General features: G+C 49.5%; 1 protein-coding gene across 15 annotated transcripts in view; it reads right to left on the reverse strand.

The window, feature by feature from the left end:
- Rimbp2 (RIMS binding protein 2) overlaps positions 1–23,502 on the reverse strand; it is a 195,857-nt gene that overhangs the window by 69,493 nt on the left and 102,862 nt on the right. For 14 of the 15 annotated variants that reach the window (XR_377055.4, NM_001310733.1, NM_001081388.2 and 11 more), the window contains 2 exons: positions 18,304–18,391; positions 10,383–10,497 (listed from right to left, as the gene is read on the reverse strand). The gene's annotated coding sequence lies outside the window, so the exon portion shown is untranslated. Of the gene's footprint in view, positions 1–10,382; positions 10,498–18,303; positions 18,392–19,641; positions 19,712–23,502 lie in introns of all 15 variants that reach the window. The other variant, XM_011240839.3, reaches the window with a different exon arrangement.

Raw genomic sequence — 23,502 nt, forward strand, 5'->3', positions numbered from 1 at the left:
TCCCTGAGCCCAGCATATTCAAACCACTGCAACCCCAATGCCAGATCTCAGTCCATACCTTGTCTATAGCCCCACAGAGTTCTCTGCTGTGTCTACGTGGCTGTCCATCTAGTTGTCTTTATTTGATATCATTTCTCCTCCACTGACCTGTGACATCACACAGTGGGATTGGCAAGTCTGGCTTCTGTGACTGGGCAAGATGAATGACTGTGCAGTCAGGGCTGCTCCTCCAGCCCACAGCCCTGGTCTCTCCTCTCCATATGAACAGCTTCTGCCAGCACTCTTCAACACTACATCTGTTATGAGGACACCGGGGAAGTTGAAGGATCCTGTGTCCCTAATCACTCTAGGTGCCCCCATTTGTGTGTGTGCATGTGCTAAGAAATTTAACCAGTGGTCACAGGTGGAGAATCCACAACAGGCTTGACTCTGGGGGATTAGTGTTGATTGGGGCCTCAAGACCAAACTGCTGTGACCAGGTCCACACTAACTTGACTGGAGGACTCCTACTGCTGGAGGAGGCAACCTCACGTGTCACACTCTCAGGGAAAATGGCTTCCCAGATCAATGAGTGTCAAATGATATGGAAGATGACAAGAAGCTTCAGCCAAATATAGGAGTGTGTGTTTGGGGGGGGGGGCCACGAAGATAGTTCTGTGGGTGAACTTCTTGCCACACAAGCGTGGAGAACGGAGTTCAGATCCCCAGGGCCCACAGAAAGAGCTGGCTGTGGTCGTGCACATCTGTAACTGCAGCACTGGAGAGGCAGAGGCAAGGGGTCCCTCCTCCAAGCTCACTAGACAGCAAGTCTAATGAAGGCAGTGAGCGTTAGCTTCAACAAGAGACCTTACCTCAAAAAAGGTAAGATGAAGCTTTGGGAAGATGGTCCTGCAGGTAGAGGCACTTGCATGAGGGCCTGAGGGCCTGAATTCAATCCTTGGTTCCCACAAGGTGAGGGAAACTGACTCTCAAATGTTGTCCTCTGATCTCAAGCATAGACTGCAGTACACTTGTCCCTGCACATGTGCCCTCGTGTGCATGCACATACACACACACGTGCACGCACACAGAGAGAGAGAGGTGGGGGGAGAGGAGAGGAGAGGAGGGGAGGGGAGGGGAGGGGAGGGGAGGGGAGGGGAGGGGAGGGGAGGGGAGGGAAGGGAAGGGAAGAGAGAAGAGAAGAGAAGAGAAGAGAAGAGAAGAGAAGAGAAGAGAAGAGAAGAGAAGAGAAGAGAAGAGAAGAGAAGAGAAGAGAAGAGAAGAGAAGAGAAGAGACTGTTGTTCTTGAAGTTGAAGTTCACTGATCCAGGTAAGCAGAATGCCCAAGGACAGTTGTGACAGAACCAGAACGTGGTGGGACTGAGAATCTTGTGCATCTAACAGCCAGCCCTAGGTCAGAGGGAGAGTTGAGATGTGGACAGAAAAGGAGGAGTCTGCTTTCCATGCTGGCCAAGGCGGTCGTGACCCATGCTGCAGGACACAACTTTACCCAGGTCATGCAAGTCTCTGAAATACACAGCGAATCACAGGCTGTGCATGAACCATGGAAGAAGTTTCTTTTCTCAGGACCCATCAAACAGCTGGTAGATTCTGAGATCACTGCCTTGGGAGAGAGGGGCATGACTAGACTAAGAAGAACAGGGAGTTCTCTGGTGCTCAGCCTGACGACCTACACATGGGCAAAGAGGAACAGACACCATCTCTCCATGGCTCGATCTTTACTGTCAACTGGATTTAGACCCTCCTGAGAGACACTCTTTGGGCATGGCTTTAAGGGTATTTTCAGAGATAATTAATTGACAAGGAAAGGCCTTATCCTGAACATGGGCAATGCCATCCCATGGGTTGCGGGGGTGCGTGTGCCTTTAACACCAGTACTCGGAAGTCAGAGGCAGGTGGAAATCTGTGAGTTCAGGAGTATCCTGGTCTACAAAGTGAGTTCCAGGACAGCCATGGCTATGTGGAGAAACCTTATCTCAACAAACAAATAAGCAAACAAATAAAAAGGGAAACTGAGAAATGAAGGCTCAGTTAATAGCATGCTTGCCTAGCATGTATGAAGCACTGGGTTCTGTCCTCTGCATTGTATGGTATATTCCATGGGTATATGGACCTGGGGATGATATCACACATCTGTAATCCCAACACTCAGGAGGTAGAGGATTAGAAATACAAGTCCATCCTCAAGCTTAGGCCAATCTGGGCTATAGAAGACCTTGTCTCTAAAAGAGAGAAAAAAAGAAAGAGCGAGGGGGGAGAGGGAGAGGAAGAGGGGGGGGAAGTAAAGAAGAAGTTAAGTTGAGCACCAACATCTACCACTCTCTGCTTCCCTCTATACTGAGAGGCAAGGAGGTGAGGAATTTTAGCTGCAAGCTCCTGCCTCCGTAGAATTGCCTACCACCACAACTTTCCACCATAATGGCCATGAGCCAAAATAAGCCATTTCTCCCTTAAGCTGCTTCCTCCAGATTTTTTCTTTTTTATCATAGCAACATGAACAATAGCTAATACAGGAAACCCATGGCCAGAGCAGAATTTGAACCAATTGTAGTCCCCTGGCCTGATCTTATGCTAATCTTATGTGTCCTCCACTTTGCGAGTCTCCCATGGATCCTACCCATAGTGTGAAATGCCTCTATGGTGCCACAAAGTCATTCCTGCCCACCAAGCCTCTTTTCCTGCTCCTATGCCACACAGACTGGAACATGAAGAGTGGCCAAATTGGTACCCATGGAATCTTGCCGAAGGGCGGTTCTCACTGTCTCGCACATTGCATCTGTGGTGGTTTAAAATGAGATGTTCCACACAGGACATTTGAATACTTCATCCCTGGTTGGTGGCACTGTTTGGGAAGGCTTGGGGTGTGGCCTTGTTGGAAGAATTATGTCACTTGGATAATTTAAAGACTTTTACTACTTTGAGTTTGGTTTCTCTGCTTGGTGTATGCATTCTCAGCCTTTGTTCCTGGAGCTATCATGGACTCTTGAACCCTTTAGAACTGTAAGTCCAAGTAAATCCTTCCTTCTATAAGTTGTCTTGGTCAAGATGTTTCATCATGGCAATAGAAAAATATCAAAAACATTGTCTACATGGTCACAGTGTTGGCTATCCCTGAGCATACATGGTATAGGCCCCCTTGAAGGGCAACTAAAAGCCCTGGTTCCTTAAAGGCAGTATCTACCCAGTGCCATGTCTCGTTCCCGGAGGACCTCATTCTACACAGCATGGAAGCCTTACCATCCAAAAGCAACACCAATTACAACACAATAGAGGGGGAATTCACCAGTCTCCAGCCTGCCTGTGGTGGTATTTATTTTTAAAGCAATGCTATTTATAGCTGGATGTCAAGATTAACAGTGATGCTTAAGTTGCCTACAAAGGTCAAGAGCGACCTCCTGAAGTAGCATGGTTGCTGTAAGATGCAGACACAGAGCTAGCTGAGCTATCCCCTCCTCTCCTCCTTGGGAATCAGAGGTGTGGTCCTGGGCTGTGGAGTGTCCTGATGGAGCAGAGGCATGAAGGAAGCACAGCTTCCCTTGGCAGGTCTTCAATGTGATGGCTTGCAAAGTCACACTGGGGATTCTGTTATACCACAGTGGTAATGGGGGCATGCTTCTTTTGTGCACATGCACATGTGTGTGCAGGTTCTGAGTCTGCCTCTTCAGCCATGGGAAGGAACACAGTAGGTTGTTTGTGTTCCGTGTGCATGATTTCCCATCCCACCTATACCTCAGATTTACTCTCCACAATGAGTCACGAGAGGTCTAAAAATTGGATCTATTTTCACCAAAAGTAGCTTAGTATCTCAAACTGGGGGAGAGGAAGTAGGTACAGATCCTTAAGAGTGTCCTTATTGGGGGAGGGGGGGCTGGTGAGATGGCTCAGTGGTTAAGAGCACTGGCTGCTCATCCAGAGGACGAGTTCAATTCCCAGCAACCACATGGTGGCTCACAGCCATCTATAGGGAGACCTGATGCCCTCTTCAGGCAGGAGAATGGATATGCAGCAAAGCACTCATACATTAAATAAATAAAACATTTTTTAAAACGTGTCCTTATGGCTGCTGGTATTGTTCATCAGATAAAGACACTTGCCACCACGACTGATGACTGGGGTTCAGTTTCTGAAAGCCACGTGGTAGGAGGAGAAACTCAACTCCCACCGAATTGTCCCCTGACTATGTGTGTTCCACACACAAGTCCATACACATATAAACACACATTATGCACGTAAAGTAAATAAATACCGTGTGAAAAATCAAGACGCCACTCTTCTGTCTAGCTTTCTCTAGTTCCATCTGAAAACCAGGGTTTGTGCCACTGTCACCCACAAGTGTAGATAAAGCTCCCCTTGGCACAATTCACATCCCCACAGCAGTGGTTCCCAACCCTCAGGACCAGATACAGAGACCAGGAATTGGAGGGAGGGGGTGGAGAAGCAAAGTCCGTCAGACTGCCCTCAAATGCCAGTGGCCAGCTGTGTGCTCTGGTGTAAAGGACATGCCTCTCTAGGCCTTGGTTTTCTTGTCTGCTTTACCAGCCCATCAGGAGCCATCAGGGAAGCAGCATCTACTGTCCTCAACTAAATTAAATGATCAGGCTTAAGACAAGCAGCATAGCAGTGTTAGGAAACAGAAAGCCAGCATTTGTATGTGGCTACTGGAACAATTAGCCATAGATTGATGTCAAACAGTAAAACCTAACAGAGGCATCCTTCACTTATTGAACATGGGGGGGGGGGGTCCGTGCCATCACACTTGGAAGGCAGTGTGAGCTGTAAGGTCAGAGGATTCAGACAACCATGACCATCAGACACCTGACTGATGAGTCTTGTTGACAGACACAGATGCCCACCCCTGCCTGCCATCTCCTTCCCCACATCAGACTGACTGGGTCAATTCCTCCTTATGTTCCACCCACTAGTGCGTGAAGACATTTCCCAGCGGTTGGTGGGGATGTCCCAGTGTGAGCTTAGAGTCCTCTGCACTGAGGATCGCATGGTCGCCACAAACTATTTCCAACACAAAGTGACTGCCAAGTCCAGATGTCCATCCCCAGTGTTCCTGTCACAGGGAGGCCCCTAAGCTCTGCTAAAACCTATACCCAAGCCCCATACCATCCTGACTCCTATTGCCACCTCCAGCCATCAGCAGTTCCTGTGGCCTCCACCTGGAGCTCAGATCCAGAACAAGAACTCCCCTCACCTTGATGGCCACCACTACCACTTCTTGTCTAGTCCACTCAGCCGTTGGGAACAGATGTGATAAATGATGTTGAAGGTGCCTGGATCCCACTGCACCTGTGTGTCTGGTGATGGGGATGCCCTCTTTATTCCTTTCGACCTGGCCAGCCTGGAAAACCTACTTTGGCCTCCAGAACATGGTGGCAGAGCCTTGTGCCAGATTCAAGCTGCTCCCTGTGGGGGACGCGTCTGCTCCTGTCCTGCTTAGTCCCCCATGCCACTGGCCAGACCTCACAGGACAGAGAGCCAGGAGCTAGCTCTAGGACTTAGGTGGCCATCAGAGCACAGCAATCTAACCGAGCTGCGTTGGGCTGCCTCCAGACATGAGTGACAGCCTTGGCTGGATACTGAGACCTACAGCCGAGGCCAGTCATGCTAAGAAGTAGTTTCACACCCCCTGGGCTGGAGAGCAAAAATGAACGGCTACAGCTTTAAGCCACTGAGCCTGGGAACAGTGCATCACATGGTATCACTGGAATAGTAAGAAACGGACTGGGTACCCCAAGATCCTGAGGACAAAATCTAAACTCCCCAGACTCTCTGTGTTGCTATGTGGGAGTCCTATTCTATTGATATTGATGATACCCCCTCACCTCCGTTCCCTTGGAAACATCCTCCCTCTGCTTGGGAAGATCTCAAGCACATTTTTTTTCTTTTCTCTTCTTTTTCTTTTCTTTTCTTTCTTTTTCTTTTTTTTTTTTTGTTTGTTTGTTTATTTTTGTTTTTCAAGAAAGGGTTTCTCTGTGTAGCCCTAGCTGTCCTGGAACTCACTCGGTAGACCAGGCTGGCCTCGAACTCAGAAATCCGCCTGCCTCTGCCTCCCAAGTGCTGGGATTAAAGGCGTGTGCCACCACCACCCAGCCCAAGCACATTTCTAAGAGGCATCCTGTTGACCCTATCTGCCGGTCAATGGGATGCATCTTTGAGCACCATCACCAAGGAAGACTATGTGTCCCATGTACTTGGTCAGCCTGCTATTGCTGTGGGTGTGGGTGTTAGTCCCTACCCAGTGGAATCTGTGAGTAATCACACAGTACCCTCACAGGCCAGGGTACCACTGAGAAATCTTGCTGTGTGGGCCCCACTCAGAAGCCCTGCGATGGTTCTGTCCCTTTGACGATGACACCCGGGACCCAGCATTTCCAGAAAGAGAGTAGATGTCTCCTTAAACCAGCTACTGTCCCCAAAGGAAAATGGGCAGCATCCCATGGTGTTTTAAATTGCGTGAGCTTGGTGGGGTGGAGACCTCACAAGTTCCCTTTCCACTTTCCACCATTAAGACATCTCTTGATTCAGCTTGGCCTGATGCAGTCTCCCACCCTTTCCTGCTCACAGTTCAGAAGAGAGCCTCAAGAACCACATGCTGCCTTTGGCTGGCTGTCCTTCCCCAAACATGACTCCCTGCCCTGTGAGTTTTTATTATCAACTTAACATGGTCAAGAGCGATTTTCAAAGGAGTCTCAACTGAGGGATAGCCCAGATCAGGCCCTATGTAAAGAGAACTGTCTTGATTGATTGATAAAGGAGGACCCAGTATAGTATGGACAATGCCACCCTGTAATTCTGGTTTAAAGAAGGAAGGAAGCTAAGGACCTAAAGAGTGAGCCAGTAAGTAGCGTTCTTCCATGGTTCCTGCCCTGAGCCCTTGCCCAGACTTCCCCAATAGAGACTGTAATCTGGATACATAAAATGAAAAGAACCCTTTCCCCTCAAATTGCTTTTTGTGCTGGTATTCATCACCGCAACAGAAACCAAACAAGAACGCCTCCTCCGGAGAAAGAGACAATGTTGCCAAAGAGCCACCTGTGGTGCTCAGCAGCTCCCACGTTCCAAGGGAGGGAAATCCATTCCTGTCTTCCTGATTTGTCATCCCGGGTAAGCAAGGGCTCTTTTCTCCAAAAAGGTGGGAACTGTGCAATGGTTCATATCTCTGTTTATATCCGATTACCATGGAAATGGGGCACCAAGTGAGACTTTGAGAGATGCTGTGTCCTTCTCCACGATTCTCCACCATCTTCATATTTATTTATTCACGATGTTGTTGTTACTGTTGCTGTTATTATTATTTACATGTGTGCACAGATCTGGGCTGTATGGGAGAGGGCACATGCTTGCATGGATGGGACAGGACAACCTTTGAGAATGATCTCCTTTGGGAATCCTCTCCTTTAGCCATGTGGGTTACAAGGATCAAACTACCGCTTTCAGGCTTGGCGGCAAGCTCCCTTACCAGCTGAGCCACATCTTGGATCCTCTCGCTCATTTGTTTGAGACAGGGTCTCCTAAGCTAGAGCTCACTGATACTTTTAGACTACTGCTCAGCAAGCTCCAGGGACACACCCACCTTCTCTGTTCTCCTTCCTCTGCAGTTCAAGGGTTTCAGGTGTGATCTGCCACACTGGGCTTTTATGTGATTTTGGGGGATCCCTAAGCTCACACAGCAAGCATGCCCCTGACTGATCTAGATCCCCAAGCTTCAAATTACTATATTTTTTGCCATTTATTTATTTTTGTTTTACAGGTGTGTGTTTTGTTTGCATGTATGTATGGGCATTCTGTGCTTGGTTGGTGCCAGAGAATTCAGAAGAAGGTGCCAGCTGTCTCTTGAACTAGAGGTAAGGACAGTTATGAACCACTACATGGATGCTGGGAACCAAACCTGGGACCTCTGTAAAAACAGCAATTGGTCTTAACTGCTAAGCCATCTCTCCAGCACCAGCCAGTTATTATTTTTAAAACATAGGAATCAGGAGGGATCCAGACCAAAATGGAGCCTATCTAACGGGCCTGACCCACAATAGGGACTCCAATCCATTTTTGTGTTATTCTCATTGGAGTCTTAAAAAATACACTGTGTGATCCATTCCATCTGTCTACACCGCCTACCCACCCCACCCCCAATTTGGTCAGGTCAGCTTCATGAAGATTCTCCTTTGAAGCTCTATTTGTAATAGCCAGACACTGGAAACAACTTAGATGTCCCTCAACCAAAGAATGGAATTTTTAAAATGTGGTACACTTAGAAAATGGAATACTACTCTGCTATTAAAAACAAGGCCATCGTGAAACTTTCAGGCAAATGGATGGAACTAGAAAATATTATCTTGAGTGAGGTAACCCAGACCCAGAAAGACACATATGGTGTGTACTCATAAGTGGATATTAGCCATAAAGCACAGGATACAATCCATAGAACCAAAGAAGCTATTAACAAGCAGGGCCCAAGGGAAGATGGTTGACTCTCACTCAGAAGGGAAATAAAGTAGATATCGGAGGTGGATGAAGGGAGAGAAGTGAGTGGGAGAGGGGTCAGGAGGGGAACAGGAGGGAGCCAGTTGCGGGGGCATCTTTGGGACTAGCCAGAAACCTAGGACAAGGGAAACTCCCAGGAAATCCACAAGGTTGATGCTAGCTAAGACTCTCAGCAGCAGGGGAACGGAACAGAAATGGCCAACTCTTGTAATCAGGCAAGATTTCTGATGGAGAGATAAGAACACCAACCCCCCCCCCATAAGACCTTTGACCCTCAACTCTTCCTTCCTTAGCATAACTATCCTCTGCGAGGCTTTACCCAGGACCTGATGGAAACAGATGCAGAGACCCACAGCCAAACATTAAGTGGAGGTCAGGGAATCTGGTGGAAGAGGGGGAGGAAGGATTGAAGGAGCCAGAGGGGTCAAGGACACCACAGAAAATATACAGAATCAACTAACCTGGACTCATGAGGGCTCACGGAGACTGAACAACCAACCAAGGAGCATGCTTGAGATGGACCCAGGCCCCCTACATATATGTAACAGATGTGCAGCTTGGTCTTCATGTGGGGTCCCTAAGAACGAGAGCAGGGGCTGTCTCTGACTCTGCTACCTGCCTTTGGATTCTTTTCCCCTAACTGTGCTGCCTTGTCTATCATCTATAGGAGATATGCCTAGTCCCTATTGCAACTTAATATGCCAGGGTGGGTTGATATCGATGGGAGGCCTCCCCTTCTCTGAGGACAAAGGGAGGGGGGAACGGGATCAGGAAGTTGAAAGGGAGGGACTTGGGGGAAACGAGGGAGGAGAAGCTGTGACCAGGATGTAAAGTAAATTAAATTAATAAAAAAACAAACAAACAAAAATTCTGCTTTGAAGGAAGTAAGAACCATATATATAAACAGGGACCCAGGTGTCCACTGCCATTTTAACTAATATGTCAGTTCCTTAGCTAGCACAGATGGCATCTAGGAACAGCCCCGATCTCAGTGCTGCCAGCATTTAGTGTGGAATAATTCTTTGCCACTGGGTCCTGACCTGCAAGGCAGGAGGTTCGGCATACCACTAGTGACTCCCTTTCCTATGCCAACCAAGGTGCCTCTAGCATGACCAAGTGACTCCTGGGGGTCTTTCAAGAATGACCCATCTAAACTGTCCCTCCTGGCCACTTTCAATGAGAGGGTTCCAAATATCCAGGATTCAAGGCTCACCCTCTGTTTAATCTGCTAACATTTTCTTTGTTACAAAGAGAGAGAGGTAAGCCAGGTGGCGGGCAGCCTGTGTCCTGGAGAAGACCCAGTGGGTGGCGTCAATGGCTTAACCATTGTTCTGGTTCAAGATATCTCTCTCTCTCTCTCTCTCTCTCTCTCTCTCTCTCTCTCTCTCTCTCTCTCTCTCTCTCTCCAGAGCCTCCTGAACTAGAATCCCAGAGAGGAGCCAGGTGCCTAGAATAGCTTGGTTGTATCTCCACCAGAGAGACGCGTGGGCATACACTTCTTTCGAGTCTCCAAATGCACTGGCTCTGGATCCACATTGCTCCTTGATCTGACATGTGGCTATGAGGGCCACACCAGAAAAGAAGCAAATGACCAAAAGACCAGTAGGGCTGGCCATGACCCGCCCTATGGTTCATGAGCAGGGCATGGGGCTCAGCGCATTCAGCAACCTCAGAGATGGAACACGCAGTCCAGTCGGGATGGCTTCCAGAAACATGCCCCCCACTGTTACATTTACACCACAGACAGAGTAAATGTGGCCCCAAGTGCCCTGAATTTTGAAGAAGTTTCTGAGCCCTTGGCTACTTCCCCACAGGAAGAGTAGCTGTCACCTCCACCCCCACCCCGTTGCTGGCTGCAGTAGGATCATCACTATACATGAAGGGCCTACCTTCAGGACCTGTTCCAAGTTCTCCAGTTTGGCTTGGAGCTGGCGTTTCTCCCGCACAGTGAATCGAACTCTCCTCTCAGGTCACCACGGAGAGCCAGGCATGTTCAGCCTTCACCTGTAAGCAGAAGAACCAGAAACACAGAGGCCATTAGCATCACCCCAGAATGGGAGTAGGTACCATGCTGGACCACTCCAGCACCTGTACAATCTCTTCTGGGGCAGCAAAGAGCCTTGAGTTCCTCTGGACAGACTGCCTGGGTTTGTTCATACAAGGCAGGGGGCCACCTGGCACCCAGAAGTGACATCCCTCTTGTCCCCTCCTATCTTCATCCACCCATACTGATTGGTTCCAACTTGGAGTGCAAACCAGTCCTAGTAGATGGGTAATACTCTATCCCCGAGATATAGAAATTCTCTCCATGTAATAAGTATAGGCTGAGGAAGTCCTTCCTGTAAGCCTTGTATGAGAACCTGGTAAAAAAAAAAAAAGACTCTCTTCCTAGTGGACCTGGGAAATTGAGAGTAAGTCCTATACCTACTGTGCAATTTGCCACCACAAGAGAAGAACAGATCTTGGATGAGCTCAATGACAAAGACACCAGGCCAAGACATACAGAGGGAAAGGCTTGAGTACCTAGATCTAGCCATACCTGAGGCTGTTTACCTTTCTATCCCAAGTTACTTGGGCCAATAAGAATCGTTTCCTTTCCTTATACCACGAGAATCCTAACAGATATGAATACTGTCTGGAAGTATTCATTCTTCTGTCTAAAATCTTTGCCCAGAAATAGCAAACATACCCCTTTCTCTGTCTCTCTTGTGGTTTATCTAAAGTAGGTCAGGGCGTCCACTGATGAGAGAAGTCCCTGCACTGAGTTCATTAATTCTTAGGAGGAAACAACACATTGCAACCCAAAGGCAGACTTCTAGCTTCCTTCCTTCCTTCCTCCCAGAATGTTAGAACAAGCTGACACAAAGCCTTGTTTTCTACCTCCAAAGCTCTCGTTGTCTTAGAGACTTCACGAGCGATGAACGTTTTCCTTTAGCTAGACAATTTCCCTGACTCCAAGGGAAAGGGGGGCAGACACGTGGCACCCCTGGTGGTTGCCAGGGCTGCTGCCAGGGGCCATGGGGGCGACTGGTATTCAGGAACTCATGCAAGTCATTTTGCTGTCACCCAAGGCTTCTGGCAACAAACCTGGAAGATGTCGTGGTCTATTTCAGTCAAATGGTCCTCACACTTGAACCTCAACCCCAGGGCACAGGTTTGCTGGGAGCTGTCATGGTTCATGTTCCCGCTTGTCAAGAGAGTAAGGGGATGGGGGTGGGGGCTCTGAGAAGCCAGAAGTTGGTCTCATTTGGAGCCCCATTAAGGCTTTCTGAAATGTTTTCAAAGCCCTGCTTTCTCCCTTCTCAAAACTTCCTGCAGTTTCCATGGAAATCAAAATGAAACCCAAACTCTTCAGATCTTCCAGCCTCTGCAAGATCTATCTCTCATCTGCTGGCCTGGCCTGGCCTGGCGTGTCACATGCTGAGGACACCCTGGCCTCTGTTCTTAGGGACTCCATTACCTGCCAAGGTGTGCCTACCCATAATGCACCACTCCCATCCCTACCCAGCTCTCTTAGTGAGCTGAGTCCCCTCTGGCAGGCCTCCCTGACCACAGATGGTAATAGAACCCTCATCCTTCCACCTGTCTCTACCCACTCCCAATTTGCCACATTGATTTTTCTTTTTTACAGGTCTTTTGCAATGTGAGTGAGGATACTACATGGAGCCGGCTCCCATTGCAAGGTCATTATAACTGCCCCCAAAGAGCACCCCTGTTGCTTCAGCTTGTACCAGGACAGCATCCTATGTCAACTTATATAGGGAGTTACCCCAGCTCTTATACTTGTAGAAATACAGCCTACTTCCCAGTTGGGGTCCTGCCCTCAGGTGGAGTCTTACTTAGTCCAGCCTCTGTTGCCGTGTTTAAAGGCCATACTACAACTTCCAACATACCCCCAACTCCCACCCTACATCTATTGACTCTCTGTCCAGAAACCACCCATATTTCATAAGGATTCTGACTCAGTTTCTTCCATTGATTACCAAGGACGTGGACTCTGCTTTACTCTACAGCTGGGACTCAGAGACCCGTGCCACATAATTCCCAGTGATACCTGAGCCCAGTGGCAAAGCAGCCATTGTCACTGGGCTCAGGTATCACTGGAGATTATGTGGCATGGGTGAGAGGGCACAAAACGATGTAAAGAAGGTTCTGATTGGTCTTCTTCCAGCCATGCTGAGGATACAGTGCTCAGAGAAGGAAGAACAACCTGTCACCTTGTGCCAGAAGCCACCACCCAAGCAGGGCACAGCTCAGCAGGGCAGGACCTCATCTAGGTCCATCTAGTTAGTTGCCCTAGTCAGGACACTCCTCTTGTAAGTATTCATGAACACACTGCCTTAATCAGAGGCCCCACTCCTCTGGGTAAAGAAGGGACCTAGAGTTGACAGGCCAGAAAAGGGTGCTGTCAAGTGGCCGCTGGTTTCACGGGAGGGACACAGACCTCTTACGTTGACATGCAAGCCTTCTGAACCCTGCTCCCACTTCAGGGCCTAGTGAGTAGAAGTGGCCTGGCTGGCAGAAGCCCAGGGCACACCAGAATGCTTGGCTCACAGGGCCCAGCAGAGTCCAGTGCATGGTGTGTGTGTGGTGGCGGTGGGGAGGGATGAGAAGATGTGTGTCTGTACAAAGGTGTGAGACTCACAGCCCACATTCCCACAACTATAAAAGCACCCCTTAACATTCTCCGTGTTAATATCAGAGATGCACTCGGCCTAGAATGTTCTCCTGGGGACTGAGCCAAGCTGCCTCCTGCAAAGGAGAAGTATTCAAAGCAAGAAGGCGAGCACCCAAGAGACCTCTCCAGGACAGACAGCATGGGCTCCAGATAGCCAGAGACCACATAGTTCTCCTTCATCCCAAACATGAGATGGTCCAGATCCCAGCATGTACAAGTGTCTCTGAAACCGGGAGATAAAAACGGGAGGGTGGGTCTTGTGCTTTTCTTTCCTTAGCCTACCAAATTCTAAATGTCCGTCTGTCGTCCTCATAAACTTTCATATACTATTCTCAATTAAACTAACGCCATCATTTTTCATGCTGCTATTCTAGAGTGGGATGTGGACTCTACCAACAGGACCCCTGGATTTACAGGATGCAGCTCAAAAGCCCTTGGGCTACATACAGACTAAATAATAACAATACTCGGCTTGGGAGGGGAGGGCTTGGCACCTCCAGGCCTGCATGCTTGCCCCATGAGGCAGACAAAGCTCAATTGGCAGTGCCAGCCTCTGGGTACCTGTTCGAACATTTCCGGTTCACAGCTGGTTGTAGAGGGAGCCGAGAGGTGCCTGGCAGAGAGCAGCTCACCACACTTAGCTACAGCTACCCAAAGCAAACAAAGCCTCAAACCTCAACCTGCCGTGGAACATCTGTCCTGCCTGGGGGCAGCTCATAGCACTGTCTAGCTCAGCCAAGGAAGGAATTAGAATTAGCTTGTGAGATCAGTAAACAGGTGACTTTGCAAGCCTCGGAGCACGGAGGGCTTTCGGGGTACTGTATCCCAGATTTCCAGGCTTGATGCTCCTCCTCTGCAAGACTGTCCATCAGGGAGACGTTGATCCAGTGTTTAATGGTCTGGACCACATCTGGGCCTTGGCTTGGTATTTATCAGTTTTGCTTAAGCTCAGGAAGGGTTTGGAGCCTCCTATCCATAATTAATGCTGCTCTCTTCCTAGGGGCTACTAAAAGTTAGATTGTAACTCCAAGCCAGAATGAAGGAAAGAATAGAGTAACCCCCTGAACACACTGCCTCAATCAGAAGCCTGACTCCTCTGGTAAAAAAGGGACCTGGAGTTGACAGGCCTCCTGAGGTCTTCCTGGAAGCCAGGTTTGTATTGACAAGGCCCTGCCTGCTATGAATCAGATGTAACATTTAATGCTGTCCTGGGACTCCACTCTTCCCAGCCACCCGAGGACACAAGATGCTCAGCCCACGGGAAAGCTGGTGAGCTGCTGTCTCCCATGGAAGGCTCTCAGCCTGCAAGCTAGCTCACCCAGAACTGGGAAGAGAACAGAGCCTGGCCATGCTGGCAAGGGGGCGGGACAGATCTGGGAACATCTCTGCCAGCCTGCTGTTCTTGTCTGGGGGGCCCCCATGAGTCACCAGGCCCCTCTGACACCCCTGCAGAGCAGGATGGGGGTACTCTCGTTAGGTACTTAGGAGCCTAGTCAAGGATTTCATTTTTATAACTTTAATTACATGTATGTGTGTCTGTCTGGGTGTGAGAATATACACATGAGTGCAGATACCCTCGGATACCAGAGGCGTCAGACGTCTCAGTGATAGGTGATCGTGAGCTGCCTGATACGGGTGCTGGGAATTGAACGCAGGTGGTCTAGAAGAACGTTAAGTGCTCTTAACTTTGGAGCCATCTTTCCAGCTCCCTAAAGGCCTATTTGAAAGGGAACGCTGAGAAGAGACCCAGAAGTCTCTGACCTTAAGGAAAACATGAAGCTGAGCTGAGTTCTGCTCATCCCAGAGGCTGGGCAAAGAGGCTGCCTCAGGCTGGGTCCACACCTGCTTCTGAGGGAGGGCTGGTTTGCCCAGAAACCCACAGGACCGGCCCCCAACAGTGGGCAGTGACTCAAGTAATAGGAATAAAGCTATTCCGTGGCTCAGCTCCCCTCCAGCCCTCCTGTTCTGTAGCCGATGCTTAAAACAAATGTCACTGTCAATTAAAACTGGGGCTAAAAAGGTCACTGAGCCTCCGCCTGTGCCGGTCCTTCCTGTAAGTGTGCCTGGGTGTCTCAGAGTCTTTCCCCAGAGCTGCTTTGAAGAACAGAGGCTGACAGGAGCAGGGTAAAGGGCAGTAGCTGAGAAGCACATTCATTTTCAAAACGTGATTAAAATATCCACGACATCATCTCAACTATTTTCAAGTCTAATGATACTGAGCAAGCTTGCTTCACCCCACCCCACTGCCCCCCATCCCCGTGGCTGTCACTCACGTCCAGAACTCTGTCCCCTTAAACAATGACTCCCAACCTCTTCTCCCTTGGCCTCAGACACCCACCACTGCATTTCCTGTCTCAGAGCTGACTTCTCCAGTGACCTCATTTAAATACAACCAAAGCCTGGCCTATGATCGCAGCTATTCAAGAAACTTAGTAAGGGGATTGATGGCTCAAAGGCTGCCTGGAGAGAGAACAAGGAGGAGGCCACCTTTGGCAACCTGAGAACCTGTCTCAAGAGGAACAGTAAAAAGAGGGCTGGGGTGTGGCTCAGTGGTAGACATTCACAAGGTCCTTGGCTCCACCCCCCAGTCTGCAAATAAGCAAACAAGTAAAAAGCTTGACTGTTCAGTATCCATCCAGTGGTGGCTGGCTTGCCATGATGTCCCCAAGGTCCACTCCTGCTGTAGCTCGAGTTGGAATGGTCTCTCGTTTGTGGATGAACAGAAAACAGAACCCCAGTCAGGCTGGTACAGGAGTGAGAAAGGTCTGGGCACAACCCTGCCAGTGCACTGTTACCATCTGTACCCTGTGAGTCACCAGGTTCCTCTGACACCCCCGCCCCCCCCACCCCCTGCAGAGCAGAGGGGGAGGTACGCTCACTCAGTACCCCAAAGCCTGTTTAAAAGGATACACAGAGAAGGCAGCAGGAGCAGATGTTTCTGGTCTTTAGGAAAAAACCAACATGGGTTGCCTGTGAGTTCTGTGTGTGGGTCTATTCATATGGGGGGGGGGGGTCCTGTGGGTTCCTTCCAGCTTTGAGGCCACTGTAAACGTATCCCCTGGGCCCACAAACACAGGTCTGAGGCCCTGATTTTGATTAGTTTGGCTACACACCCTGTGATCATGTTAACTGTCAACCTGACAGAATCGGGAATCACCTGAGAGACGGGCCTCTGCCCAAACCTGTAGAGGATAATCTGATGTAGGAAGCCCCATCTCGTTTACAGCTGGAGCTCTTCCTATTCCCTAGGCAGATCCTGGACCGTGTGAAATGGAGAAAGAGAGCCCACCCACGAGAGCCCCCCCCCCACCCCCCACTCCCCCCCCCCCCACCTCAGCTCTTATTCTCTGCTGCTTTGCTGTGGATACAATGTAACCAGCTGCTCCTGCCCGGGTGACTCTCCCTGCAACCGTAGACTATAAAATAAACCCTCTCTCTGTAGTTGTTTTGGACAGAGTATTTTACCACAGCAGCCATTAAAAGAGCATAGACCACCCCACCCCCCAAGTGAGACTGCTGGATGATACATAGTCATAGCTAAATTCTGGAGGGACCCCCAGCCTACTTTTCCCACTGGCTGCCCAATTGCCACCAGCTATGTTCAGGGATCCCTACTCTTAGGGACACTACAATATCTTGAGGGGGGACCCCCCCACCATTTTAAAGATATTATTTTTAATTATGAGTTTATGTGTATATGTGAGTGTAATGCCCACCACGACCAGAAGGGGGCGACAGGTTACAGACTGTGAGCCACAGACATCAGTGCTGGGAACCCAATCAGGTCCTTTCTCAGTTCACACTCTTAAATCACTGAGCTGTCACTCTGGTCTCAAACTTTTTTGTGTGTGGTTCTGAGGGCCTTTTACATACAAGACAAATGCTCTATCACAGACCTATAGCCTTAGTCCAAAAACCACATTTTAAAAAGATACTAAGTGGAAAGGATGGAACACAGGTGTCAAACAGGGCTTCACTATTCTGTCTAATACAGTCAGGGAAAGTTTCGAAATCGGCAGCTCAAAGCCACCAGTTGGGACAAGGGGTGTGGCTCCTGGGGGTGTGGCTCCATGGTACAGCTCTTATCTAGCAGGACCTAGGCTTCCCCAAACTGAAAAGAAAAACAAAGACTTTTTAATGGCTGCCCTTGTGCAAGCCTGTCACTCTGGACCTGGTTAAAGCAGGGAAATATAGTGAGTTCTAGAAGCATCTGATATACACAGTAAAACACTGACTCTAAAAAACTAAAACCCAAAAGCACTAATCCACGGCTTAAGTAACTAATACTGCAGAAATCTTTGCACTCCACATACTGGAGCCTTAGCAATGGAGGTGACCACAAAGAGTGGGCCAGAGGAGACAGACAGGCAGAGCAGAGAGGCTATGTCAAAGGGCGAAAGGACTGACAGATTGAAGGACATAGAACCCAGGTGAGACAAGGTCCCATAGGAGAGTTTTCAGGCTGGTGGTGACAGGCAGTTTTGGGGGAAACACTTTGCAGCATCAGTGCCTGGGGCTTTGGGGAAAGGACCTTCTCAGCCCAGAAACTATTTGGAGCTGAGACCAGATTGAAGTTCCAAGTTGCAAAAAACGTTGAGGTGTCTAAAGCTTGGTGAATGAGGAGGAGTGGTAGACACCAAGGTCACACAAGGTCACCAGAACTCCATGTATTCATGGGTGGCACAGGCGGGAGCTCACTGAAGAAACCAAGATCACTCCATCTGCTCTGGGGATTGTGGCAGGATGACAAGCGGGGAGGGAGCCGGGCTAATTAACAAAGCGTTTGGCATCTCAGTGAGCAAAGGCAGTAGCCTGGCATGAGTTCCAGCAGCTCTGGAGGCCAGGTGTGGAGCTGGGTCCGGGCCAGCATCCCCACCCTAGGCGAGGAGCAGAGGATGCAGAAGCAGGCAGACGTCGGGGTGCTGCTGTGGTGTGGGCTCCCAGCACGGCGTCTGGTAGATGTCTACATGGAGGTTCATGTTTGAGAGACTGTGGTGGATGCTTCGGCAGACCAAGGTTTCAGGCTAATTTGGCTGGGGAGAGTTTGTCCATTCCATAAGCCCTTCCTGCCCTGCGGCTCCTCCCCGGCCCTTGGGAGGAATCCCAAGGTGGGGTGGCAGTGGTGTTATTACCTGGTCATGCTGCCGGGCCCTCAAGGGAAGGCCTTTCCAGGGGCTTCAGGTGATGCTCTCTCTGCACAGCGGCCTTTAGTTCATCATCCTGGAAACGAAGGAAAGGTTGTGGTGAGACAAGGTAGAGACTGGGGGATGAAGTTCTGGCTTAGAGACCAGCTCTAGGCTGGGAGCTAACCTGGCACCCTCAGCCAGACGGAACCCCCCGTTGTCTTTCTTCTACCTAAGCCACACATACCCCAGTGGCAGAATGGGACTGGACACCTGTACCATGATGTCACCTGACCATGGAACTGCTTTGGGTACAGAGGGGGTAAGGCTCTGCCACCTAGTCTTCTAGCAGCTGTAGAAAAGCCCAACTTGTTTTTCTTATTAAATTCCATTTGACTGGGTCCAATGGCTGCGACTGTCTAATTCAAGGCAGGAAATGCTGTTCCCCAAGACAGCACCAGGCAAAGAAAAAGGCATGCCCCCTCCTCTTCCTCCTACGGCCTTGTCTCCAAATCAGCCCAATCACAAACTGGTACTTAGAGGGCCACTTAGTCTCCACGGCAAGGGTCAGCCACAGAAAGAGGTGATGAAACAAAGACCAACCAAGAAAAGGCTGAGCGGTGTTGTTGAAGAACATGGGTGACAGTTAGGAATGAATGAGGAAGAAAGCCAGGTTAAGCCGGAGCAGGCTCCATGGCTGAAGCACATTGCTTACCCTCAAAGAAGCCCGGGGAAACATGAAAAGAAGGGGCACTGTGACCGTGTCTCCAATGCTGCTGTTTAAGCTGTACGGGCTCTGGCATTCCCTGCGGCAGCACAACACACATGTGATCCTGATGTGCGTCCATTGTAGCGCCTGGAGGCAGCTCAGCAAGTCCTCCCCATTATCCTACTAAACTCTTGGACAGCACGATGTACCCTAAAAGCCATCATGGGTGACACTAGAGAAAACTCAGGGAAGTCACCACCCTAATGAAACTGAGCCAAGACTACTGTATATAGGGGCTGTGTGTGCTTGGGACCAGAAGGCTTCTAGAATGTGTAGGCTTGTAGCCGCAACACGACAAACCCATCTCTACCAAGCAGCACGGAGTGACGGCCAAGCTGAGGATGCACAGAAAGAAGTGGTAGGGAGGCCTAGGGGTTTGATATCTGAGGCAGGGTTTCCTCAAGGAGAGGTCGACATTCCTGGACACCCCTGTCACCCATGTTCATGTGGCTCTGCTGCATGTCAGAATAGACCCCTGTGGAGGTGGGTGCCACCGGCTGCTGACCACAGCTGAGGGCTCGGTAATTAAGCTCAGCTACATACGCCCCCAGCCTGGAGTTGGAGAGATTGTGACTCACTCTCTGTCACGACTATGCCGAGGAGTGATTCGGGGAACAGGGTCCCTCCTCCCCCTGAGTCTCTTCTGACCTGGAATAGCATTGCAAAAAAAAAAAAAAAAAAAAAAAAATCAGGCAATCTGGCTTACACAGATTCCGTTGCTGCCTCGGATAGCTAATTCAGTCGTGTGTTTTTTCACATATGTGTGCATACAGGTAGAAGCAGGAGGATGACTTGAGCTATCACACATCGATAATTATCAGTTTGTTTTCTGAGGTACGGTCTCTCACTGGACTGGAGACTGCAAATGGGCTGGGCTAGTCAGCAAGCCTAAAGACTCCTCCCCCTCCCATCTCTACCTCTTCAGAACACGTATCTAGCATCTTTTTTTTTTTAATGCAGGTTCTAGGAATCGAACCCGGGGTCTCCATACTTGCTCAGCAGGTCCTTTACCCACTGAGCCATTTCCCTAGCCCTCAGAAGGTTAAAACTCTCCAGTGACACATGTAGTCAGAGTCTTTGATCTTTCAAGTTCAAAGGCCAACAGAGGAGCAGGTTCAGGATAAGCAGGCTGAGGGTGTGTAAGGGAGCACCCCCACATGAGACACGTATGGGGAGCCCCAAGGTCTACACTACAGATGGGAAATTACCATCTATGTATGCCATGCAGATGGGCACACAGCTATGAGGTGCAGCTGCAGGTAAGTGGTCAGAAGGTCTCAGGACTAGACTTGAGACCTCTGGGAATCCAATCCTGAAAGCTCCAAGCAAAAGCAGAATGGCTTTATCAAACCTTCAGTAATCATTGATATGCCCAGGAGGAAAAAGCCTGATTTGATGTTTTTCTGATGTGTTAAGAGAATTATGGGGGGGGGGGGGTGGAATTCCAATTAAGATGAAGGTGTGAGCCAAGACCTGCTCAATCGCCTGAATCTCAGATGCCCTCAAGGGACATGTAGGACGCTTGGTCCACATGCAAGAACATTCTAGAGTGGTGGTGAATGGTGTGTGTTCACTTCGATCAGTTGCAGCACAGCCCCAAGTGTAGGAGCCACTGAGGGAGAAGGGTGCCCGACGTCACCCGAGATGCTGTGCCTTCAGCAGCTGTGACCACGGTTTCTCTCTTGGGTTACTCATCTTTTGATATATGGTCTAGTGACTCAAATAAAAACATGCATAGCATATTTGTTCCCAGAATAGACACGTCTACTGGTTGGATTTGACTTGAAAGTGGGGCACTTTATTAGAGATGTCAGACAGAGACAGAATCCAAATACTGATGAGTGTGTGTGTGTGTGGGGGGGGGGGGGTGTTACAGACAGCTACTGGGCAGGAGCTGCAGGGAGAAAGGATAAAGGGTGCTGGGGTGAGCACCTGAGCCTGATGTGACCGTGGGCACTTCCTGCGGGGTGAACTGTATTCTCTCCAAATGTAGACCCAGGAGCCTCAATGTGACAATATGGCAATAAGTATAGACAGGGCTCTTGAGAGATCACTAAGATAGCCTTACAATCATGCAATCAATTATAATAATGCAAATACCTCTCCCTCTTCCTCTCCCCTTCTCCCCCTCCCTTTCGCTCTCTCCCTCCCCCTCTCCCTCTCTTCCCTTCTTTCTTCAGTTTGCACCCCACACACACACACACTCTACACACTGCCATGTAAAGACACATCCACCTGCAAGCATGAAGGGAACCTCAATAGGATAGAACAAACCAGCTCCTTGATCTTGGGCTTCAGCCATTGACATATCAGTTATTTAGCACACCCAGTCTAGGGTTCCCTGACTGAGCTCTCCTCTTAGCACAGCATGGAGAGGTAAGCAGTTTTCCCAGTTTCCAAAGAGCATAAGCATGCCAAGAAGATGTCAGGGGTGGAGAAAAACAGGCTTAGATTATCTCCCATCCTCAAGGATAACACAGACAGCAGAGAAACTGAGGCAAGACAGGGGAAGCAAGTTTCCTGGAAAACTCGTGGGTTCTGCCTCCTCTAGACTCTGGTCACAGTGGGTGCCTGACACACACGTGTTCTAGACACAGCCCCTGTCCCAGCCTCATGAGGGTGAGCTAGGACAGGGGCAGAAATGCAGCTGGTCATGTGGGAGGTCACAGGTAGCCTTCCTCAGATACATGTGGAGTGAGAGAAGAAAGCAAGGAAGGCCCTCAGAGTCAGGACGAGGAACAGGAACTCATGAAAGATCTCATGGTGTGTGGGGCAAGAGGACCGTGCAACCAGACAGAACTGGTAAGGTTGAGCAGGCTCAGACCTCCAGAAACCTCAGATTTGAGAACAACACCAATGGAACCAGCTCCCTGCCAAACTACCTGATCTGGAACATGTAACCATGACGCCCCACTGAGAGGACCATGGCAATCAGTCAGGTAGCATAAAAACCTGGAGTTCTCTGTGCTAATGAGGTATCTACATAGGTCCCGAGTGTTTAGTCAATGAGCTTCCCTTCCTGGGCATCCGTTCCTAAAAAGGGTATTTAATCCCTGGTTCACCCTGAGTAAGGTGTATGCATTCACATTTGCCATCAAATAAAGCAGTTTGGACAAGCAAGGACCATCTCTTTCATCAAGGATCTCGGGGTGGGGTGGTTGCAGGGGAGGAGCACTCCATCTTTAAGAGCCATGCCTAAATCTCCCGGAAGAGGCCTCCTCTCTTTCAGCCCCTCCATACTCTTGGCACTCACTCAGAACCAAACCAGGTCCCGTCCCTGTCCCAAGCTCTGCCTTCCCCTTCCTGCCTGGTACTTAGATGTCCTGAGGGAAAAGCCCAGACCATGGACCCATGTTCCCAACAGTGCCTGGGTATACAGGAGCCTGGGAGCCATGGCAACCATCCCAGAACTCATTTCCCACCAGAGAAAACACGGACTGAGGACCCCTGTTATAGACTGTGTTCTTCCTCCCTTGGACAGCTTGCACGCAGCACTCGGGCACCCCAGCAGCAAGGCAAACACACAGCCCAGCAGTGGTGCCTCTGTCTAAGGCCCAGCACAGAATGCTTCCATGGGCAAGCCAAATGCCAGGCTCCTTGCAACACTTTATAGACCCAAGAGACACTTCTCATACATGTCTAACGCTGGATAGAGAACAAAGGAGGGATGCTATAGATATCAAAGGTGGAGAGATTGTATTGTTGACCTTCAGGGAGGCCCTGAAAGCCAGGAACACAGGACTTACTTTGTGTAACAACTGCTCTGAGCTGGCTACTTTCTCCTTCTCCTCCTAAAATCTCCCCAGCTCCCCAAATCTTTGCTACATCAGCACTGCAAGGTGGCACCTCACTTCCCTTATCCAGAAACAAAGGTACAGGGGGTTAACTAACAACCAGAGTAAGAAGTCTCTTCATCGTGTAAGCATCAGTCAGGGTTTGAACCAAGCACTATGGGTCTCTAACTCCAACCCTACCCACCCTGATTGACCCATTATTGCCAAACTACATGCTCCTGGGTTGCAAGCCCAGAAATGTCTAACTAGAAGATTCTAGAAGGCTACACAGTTACTCCAAGCTAGAGGCTTGCAGGCAGGCACAGCTTGGGAATGGGAGCTAAGCTAATCTCAGGGAGAACCTTCACTTCCATGAAATCAAAGATGAACATACATCCAAACTCATGGTCGATGGCTGCATCCTACTTCACTGACCCAAGCAGTTTCTACATTGGCCATCTAGGGCTAAGAGCCAAGTGAGTCTAAACGGTGATTTTTATGGAAAAGGACTCTACAAGAGATTAAACAGCAAAGACTCAGGAGGAGCCTGAAAGAGGTCAGCTATGGCAATGCAAATTTTCAGATGCAACATTTTTACGGGAGGATATGTGTGAGTGTGCATGTGCATGCATGCGTGCCTGTGGGCATGTGTGTTCACATGTGGGT

This window comes from Mus musculus, chromosome 5 (genome assembly GCF_000001635.26).
Source record: "Mus musculus strain C57BL/6J chromosome 5, GRCm38.p6 C57BL/6J".
Classification (NCBI taxonomy): Eukaryota; Metazoa; Chordata; class Mammalia; order Rodentia; family Muridae; genus Mus; species Mus musculus.